We start from the raw sequence: 8,314 nt of genomic DNA on the forward strand, positions 1-8,314 counted from the left end.
TTTTTTTTTTTTTTTGCGGTACGTGGGCCTCTCACTGTGGCCTCTCACTGTGGCCTCTTCCGTTGCAGAGCACAGGCTCCGGATGCGCAGGCTCAGCGGCCATGGCTCACGGGCCCAGCCGCTCCGCGGCATGTGGGATCCTCCCGGACCGGGGCATGAACCCCCAGCCCCCACCCAACAACCACTGCGCCACCAGGGAAGCCCTGTTTTGCTTTTTTAATGTTTTGTATGCTTATGTTTTCTTGATCCTTGAAGTTCGTAAATTTCATCCTGGTAGGTGTATATGTTAGTTTGTCTTTTTTTTTTTTTAGCACTCCTAAGTGGTCCTGGGTTTCAATCTAAGAGAATCAAGTTCTCTTTCAGACTAAGTACATTCTCATTATTTATTATTATTATTATTTCATATTCTTTCTTCTCTCCTTCTGAATCTCTTATACATATAATACATAGGAGCTTCAAGATCATAATTCCATTTTTAAAATCCTTTCCTCTGAGTCCTAGTAGAACTCTTCAAGTTGATCTTTTTCTTTTTAAAGAACTTTTATTTATTTATTTATTAAAATTTTATTTAGTTTTGGCTGCGTTGGATCTTCGTTGCTGCACACAGACATTCTCTAGTTGTGGCGAGCAAAGGCTACTCTTTCTTGCGGTGTAGGCTTCTCATTGCAGTGGCTTCTCTTGTTGCAGAGCACGGACTCTAGATTTGTGGGTTTCAGTAGTTGCAGCATGCGGGCTCAGTAGTTGTGCAGCGTGGGCTCAGTAGCTGTGGCTTGCGGGCTCTAGAGCGCAGGATCAGTAGTTGTGGTGTACCGGCTTAGTTGCTCTGCAGCATGTGGGATCTTCCCAGACCAGGGCTTGAACCCTAGTCCCCTGCATTGGCAGGTGGATTCTTAACCACTGCGCCACCAGGAAGTCCCATCTTCAAGTTGATCTTTTAATCCACTAACATAGTTTCTTACATTCTCCAGTCTGATATTCTGTTGCTAACAACCTCCATTGAGGTCTTCTAACTTGACAGTCATATTTTTTCATCATTGTAAACATTTTCTCATTCTTAAAGCATCCCCTTTCCCACACGGGAAAGAAACTTTATGACTGTGCCAAGTGTGGCAAGAGCTTCAGTCAGAGCACAGACCTTCACATCCACCAGAGAGTCCACACGAGAAAGAAACCTTTCGTGTGCGATACATGTGGCAAAGCCTTCAGTTATAACAGGAATCTTCACGTGCATCAGAGGGTCCACACAGGAGAGAAACCTTTTAAGTGCGAGGAGTGTGGCAAGGGCTTCCATCAGAGCCCCAACCTTCGCCTCCACTGGAGAGTCCACACTGGAGCAAAACCGTACAAATGTGAGGAGTGTTGTGAGCTTCAGACAGAACCTAGACCTCCAAGAGCATCAGAGGGTCCACACAAGAGAAACCATTTCAATGTGAAACCCTTAAAGTACAAGCTTCCGTGCTCATCAGAAAGTCCACACAGGAGAGAAACCTGTAGGTGTGAGGAGTGTGGGAAGGATTTCGATCACAGTGAATCTTCACGTTCTCCAGAGAATGAAACTGCAGATGTGATGGGTGTGTGATAAGGGTTTCTTCAGTTAGAGCTTAGATCTTCGAGTTTATCTAAGAATTAATATAGGAGAAAACCCATTTATATGTGCTAAGTGTAGTAAGGGCTTTGGAAAGAGCACTAACCTTGAGTTCCATAAGTCCCCACAGGAGAGCAATGTTACAAATGTGCAAGTGTGGTAAAGGGTTTCTTAAGAACACAGAGCTTCTCTGCAGAGCGTCTACTCAGGGGAGAAACCATTGATTTCAGTGTCTGTGGTTGGGGCTTCCGTTACAGCACAAACCTTCATGCACATCAGAGTCCATGCGTGGTAGAGACCCTGTGTGCGTGAGAAGCGAGTCAGGCCTTCACATCCATCTGACTCCATATGGGAGAAGACCATGCAGGTGTAGATGTGTGCATATCTCCCCCTTCCCCAGAGAGCCTGTTTCTACCACGATTCTGGCAGCTCCAAGAGAGGGCAGCTGCGTGTGCTTTGCTCGCCATTGTGTCCCCAGCTCCTGGCACAGTGCCTGGCAGGAGTAGCCACCTAGTAAATATTTGTTGAATGAGAATCCATGTGGGAGAGAACCCCTGTTTGTGTGATAGTGGGGTAAGGACTTCAAGGTCAACATGTTGAAGCCTTTTTAGAAAGTGTGTTCGCAGTCAGATCATGGGTTTTGTCATGAGTTAATCCCTGCAGGAGAGAAATCCTGTGAACCTGATGATTATACTAATGGACTTAGAGATAAATGATCAAATTATTAAATCGGTGTAGTAAATTAAAAAATACATGTCTTCAGCATAAGAATCCACACCCCCAAAACTGTATCAGCTGTGAAAATACTTTAGTCAAAACTCATACATTAAAATGTGTATCTATTCGGGAAAAAAAATCCTGTGTATACCCTAATGAAGTTATGTGTCAGGCTCTGGACTGACCACCTCCGCATAGGGTGGACTCCACCAGAATCTGGTAGCAGTAGCTCTTCTTTTGTTTTATATTTCATCTCAAAGAGGTTTATGTTAGACATAACCAATGAGTTATCCAGGGCCAAGGATTAACAAGGTCTTCCTTTTGGGAGAGACGCCCCTTACCTGGCAAAGTGCCCTTCTAGGCTGGAAGCCTCCTGACTGAGTATCTCCCTGCCCATCATATCATCAGGCTGCTGGGAGCTTTGCACCATGGATTGTAGAAATTCCCAGGTGAGGCATGTTCAGGGTAAGTGTCTATAGAAGAGATAGCTAAAAAAAAAGGGGGCTGGGTCAGGGTTTACAGAGGGGAGTTAGAGGAGAGGAAAGCAAGTCTGAAACGGTAGGGAATGGTTAGAAGAAAAAGGAAAAGAACAGTGCCTGGGAGGTAGTTGGGAGGGGTCATAGGGGTGGGAAGCCCCAAGGCTTCTCCTAAGTCTCCAGCGAGTGTCTCAACCTCCAGTACAGGGCTCTCCTTGAAGATCTATGCTAACCAGAGTGTGGTCTGTAGCGGGTAGAGATGGACCCCAGTGGCATCAGGGCCAGTTGGGGCCAGAGGTGGAAGAGCTGCTGTGAGGGCCCTTGGAAGGCAACTCTATGCCCCATCATTTCCCCACATGGCCCAAGTCAGGCGGGACCATTATCCCTCCAATAGAAGGAAGGATCATATATGCAGGCAATAATAAGCTTGACCCTCTTCAGGAGGCATAAATTAACTAGAGAACAGCCTGGGGGTCTGGCAATGAAAAGGGAAGACCTGGACCAGTGGAGGTTATGAAAAGGTCAGTGACCCAGTGTCATCTCTAAATCTGGGTAGGGAACAGAGAAAGTTGGTCAACATTTCCACTGAGTCCTTCACCTAAGAGCAATGTATTTTTCTGCATCCCCACTAAACAGCCATTTGGGGGTTAGAAAGGCTTTGGGGCTTTTTAGGAGGACTGCCAGTTGAGCTGTCCAGGGACCACTGGCCTAAGTTGGGAAAGGGGATGGTATCCCAGAGGACTGTGATGGCACCCAAATACCACTGAATGAAGGTTATATTAATAAAATTCTCACAACACTGAGGTTTTATGTTAGTGTCTTTTCCTTCTTCCTCTTTCTTTTTCCTCTCTGTCTCTTCCCTTTTATTTTCGTTCTCTCTGTTTTTAGATTTAAAAAATATTTTAAGTACAAAATATTTCAGATATACAGAAAAGTTCAGAAAATGTAACAGCTATTTTCTCAACTGAGATTAAGTAGATGTTAAATTTTTTGCCATAAGAGCTTCAGGTTTGTTTTTTTTTTTGGTATGGAAAAAAAAAAAGCAACAGATACAACTAAAGCCTCATGCTCTATTCTCTCAACTCTGCTCAGAGGTAACCATTATGCTTTAGTTACTATGTGTTGTTTCTCTGTATGTTTTTGGTTTTTTTATTACCTGTATGTCCATGGTATCTTAAATTTTTACATAGATAACATCATCTTTTATATTATCTTTTTGCAATTTGCTTGATTCACCAAACATTACAGTTTTGATTTTTTTTTTTTTTTTTTTTTTTGGGTTTGAATATTTTTATGCTAATGTTTTAAAACAAAGTCATGGATTTTAACTTCTATTATGTTCTAAGCTATCAGACAGGTATTCTTTTCAATAGATTATTTGTATATCCCTGTGCCAGTAACACATTTTTGAGTAATATAGCTTTATAGTAATTGTCTTCGCTATTTAAAACCCTTTATTTTTTCATATAAATTGTAGGATCAGCTTGCTAAAATTTTTGAAAAAATCTGTTGGATTGGGATTTTGGGAGTTTTGTTTCATTTTCTCTCATTTTGTTCTTTCCATTGGATTATGTTTTCTTTCTTCTCCCTTTATTTACCTCTACAAGATTAGTATTTACATTTTATCTCCTTTTGTTTTATGTTAACTTGCATGACTGTTAAATTAAGCCCCTCCTTAACAAGATAGAACAGAGCACTAACTCTACTCCTCCTCTCATGTTACATGTTATTGTTGTATCAATACATGGTTTTAACGTCATCATGGTTTTTTTTTTTTGTGGTACGCGGGCCTCTCACTGTTGTGGCCTCTCCCGTTGCGGAGCACAGGCTCCGGACGCGCAGGCTCAGCGGCCATGGCTCACGGGCCCAGCCGCTCTGCGGCATGTGGGATCTTCCCGGACCGGGGTACGAACCCGTGTCCCCTGCATTGGCAGGCGGACTCTCAACCACTGCGCCACCAGGGAAGCCCTCATCATGTTTTTAACACACCCCAGATTTATCACTATTATTATATGTTGTAAATAGCCAACACAAGTTTCGATTAACCGGAACATTTACCAGTTTCTTACCACTGGTTCTTGCATTTCCTCCTTCCTTCTGAGTTCCATTTCCTCAGCCTCCCAGAGCAGTTGCAGCTTGTATCGTGGTTAAAAGCACCAGCTCTGCAGTCAGCCTGCCTGGGTTTGATATCTGGCTCTGTAGATCTCTAGCTATGTGACCCTGGGCAGAGTACTTAATTTCTTTGTGCTTCAATTTCTCCATCTGTAAAAGAGAGATGATAGTATTATTTACTTCATGGGGTTGTTATTAGGATCAAATGAATTAATATTTGTAGAATGATTAAAATAGTGCCAGGCACATACTAAGTCTTGTAAAAGTATTTCTTTTGTAAATAAAATAAATGAATCCTTCAGTAGTTTTTCAGCAAGTATGTATGAGAGTAGTAAATTCTTTATTTCTCCCTTACTTGTGAATTATAGCATAGCTGGATATAGAATTCTAAATTGGAATTTAATTTTTCTCAGTAATTCCTTAACCTCTAGTGCTGCTATTAAAAGTCTGTTATTAGTCTAATTATTGTTTCTTTTGAGACAGCCTGACTTTTCTCTCTGGTTAGTTTTAAAATCAGGATTTGCAAAATCCTGAAAAGCAGAAGCATGTACTGCCATTTTACTAAATGTATATAGGAGTGGGTTTACTTGTATTTTCCCTAATCAAGACAGAGCATGTAAAATAGCTTTTACATGCTATTTTCTCTTTTGCTAATTTTTCATTCTTTATTATCTCCTTCTACTTCTATTGGGTGTATCTTTTTTTTTTTCTAGCGTCTTGAGTTACATGGCTAGAGTTTATTTTTAGCCTTTCTTGTTTTCTAATAAATGCATTTCAGTGCATTTATTAGAAATTAAATTTCCCTTGAATACTTTGGCAGCATCCCTTGCAGTATGCAATTTGGCAGTATGTATCAAAAGGCTTTAAAATGTTTATGCCAATTGACTGAGAAATTTTACATCTAAGAATCTATGTTAAGGGAATAATCAAATAAATTATGTGTAAAAAGTATACATTACCGTGTGTTATTTGTACATTTTTTTTTTTTTTTTGTGGTACGCGGGCCTCTCACTGTTGTGGCCTCTCCCATTGTGGAGCACAGGCTCCGGACGCGCAGGCTCAGCGGCCATGGCTCACGGGCCCAGCCGCTCTGCGGCATGTGGGATCTTCCCGGACTGGGGCACAAACCTGTGTCCCCTGCATCGGCAGGCGGACTCTCAACCACTGCGCCACCAGGGAAGTCCTACATTTTCTAAAAGAAGGAAAGGATTACTTCACAATCCAGAGGATGTCACACTGTATCATAGTATATCTCTATGATGCAGTATTCTCCAACAAAAAAAGTGATGTTTTTGAATCATTTTTAATGACTTAGGAAAATTTGCATAATATAGCAGATATAAAGACACATACATAGAGGAAAAAACTGGAAAGAAATATACTAATATATTAATAGTGTCAATGGATGATTTTTATTTTCTATTTTATGTTTTTCAGGATTTTGCAAGCAGTCTAATACTTCCCAATCCCTGTTGACAACAGCATTAACTCTTCTAATAACAAAATGATACATGCCTATTGTAAAATATGAAAACATTATGAAACAAAAGTAAGTGTAACTGGTTTAATCATGGAATGTCAACTCAGTGGGGTATATAAGATCATGAAATGGTTCTTTTTTCCCCCCAGGCTCTGCCTTCATCCATTCTGTTGAATCCCCATGAATGAATGAATGAATGAGTGAGTACTGCGTGGGAAAGAGACACTGAGGGAGGGCTTTAGGAAAGGAAGGCTTTTCCTCACCAGTTCCCTGAGGAAGAATACAAACTGTATAAAAGATTACAACTGGTGAAAATATTTCCAATCCATATTACAGACAAAGAGATTCATCTGCCTATTTATCAAGAGCTCTTAGAAATCAAGAAGAAAAAGCACAGGGACTTCCCTCGTGGTGCAGTGGTTAAGAATCCGCCTGCCAATGCAGGGGACACGGGTTTGAGCCGTGGTCCAGGAAGATCCCACATGCCACGGAGCAACTAAGCCCGTGCGCCACAACTACTGATCCTGCGCTCTAGAGCAGGCCACAACTACTGAAGCCCATGTACCTAGAGCCTGTGCTCCGCCACAAGAGAAGCCACCACAACGAGAAGCCCACACACCACAATGAAGAGTAGTCCCCATTCGCCACAACTAGAGAAAGCCCGCACGCAGCAACAAAGACCCAATGCAGCCAAAAATAAATTAAGAAGAAAAAGCACACAAAAAAATGTGAAGAGACCGTTCAGACATAATACAAGTGACCCTTAAACGTATGGAAGGATGACAGACTTTTCTCATAATATGAGAAATGCATATCAAAACCATGCTGAGATACCATTTCCCACCTATGGGATTAGCAAAAAATTGAAAATTAAAAAAAAAAACTTGTTAATGAGGCATACAGAAGTAGGCATTTTCATACATTGCTGTGGGGTTTGCAAAATAGAACAACTCCTACGGAGAAGAATTTGACAATATCTACCGACACTGTAGATAACATTTGCCTTTTGATCCAGATATTCTATTGCTGAGACTCTATCCCACAGATACACTTGTACATGTGCTTTGCAAATATCTAGCATCGTTTCCAATAGTAAAAAATAGAAAACAACACAAATGTCCACCAACAGAGAACTGGTTTAATAAACTATATCCACACCGTGGAATGGTATGCAGCTGTAATAAAAAATAAGGAAAATTTCCTTGTTGAAATGGAAATACCTCCAAGATATATTATTAAATGAAAAATGCAAGGTGAAGAACAATGTGTGTATGTGTATATAAATGTATATTTTATAGAAATATATAATGAATTTTATGTAAGGAGGAGAATGAGAATATATATCCATATTTGCTTATATTTGCATTATGTCACACTGGAAGGATAAACAAGGGGCTAATAAAATAATTGGGGGGACAGGAGTGAGGGTGAGGATTTTCTGTACTTTTTTTCTTTCTGTATTAATGTAGTTTTTTTTAATTTATTTATTTATTTTTGGCTGCATTGGGTCTTCGTTGCTGCATGTGGGCTTTCTCTAGTTGCAACGAGTGGAGGCTACTCTTCATTGCGGTGCACAGGCTTCTTATTGTGGTGGCTTCTCTTGTTGCAGAGCCGGGCTCTAGGTGCGCAGGCTTCAGTGGTTGTGGCACGCGGGCTCAGTAGTTGTGGACATGTGCTTAGTTGTTCCGCAGCACGTGGGATCTTCCCAGACCAGGGCTTGAACCCATGTTCCCTGCATTGACAGGTGGATTCTTAACCACTGCGCAACCAGGGAAGCCCCTTAATGTAGTTTTGATTTGAACATTCTACCTATTTTTAAAATAATGCTGAATGAGATCCAATGTCGTTGGCATTTATTGATATCATAATATTGATTTCTCTATTAATTATTTTATGATTAATTATCTTAATAAAATGTTTTCTATGTAATTTTTGCATCTATAG

The 8,314-nt window shown here is 40.9% G+C and overlaps 1 long non-coding RNA gene across 3 annotated transcripts in view; it reads left to right on the forward strand.

The window, feature by feature from the left end:
• LOC112395519 (uncharacterized) overlaps positions 1 to 6,808 on the forward strand; it is a 23,075-nt gene extending 16,267 nt beyond the window's left edge. For 2 of the 3 annotated variants that reach the window (XR_003002399.1, XR_003002401.1), the window contains exons 5-6: positions 6,328 to 6,439; positions 6,520 to 6,808. This is a non-coding gene — a long non-coding RNA (uncharacterized LOC112395519). Of the gene's footprint in view, positions 1 to 6,327 lie in introns of all 3 variants that reach the window. The other variant, XR_003002400.1, reaches the window with a different exon arrangement.
• Positions 6,809 to 8,314: the final 1,506 nt, after the last annotated feature.

Source organism: Neophocaena asiaeorientalis, unplaced genomic scaffold, assembly GCF_003031525.2.
Source record: "Neophocaena asiaeorientalis asiaeorientalis breed wild unplaced genomic scaffold, Neophocaena_asiaeorientalis_V1.1 scaffold106, whole genome shotgun sequence".
In the NCBI taxonomy this organism is placed as follows: Eukaryota; Metazoa; Chordata; class Mammalia; order Artiodactyla; family Phocoenidae; genus Neophocaena; species Neophocaena asiaeorientalis.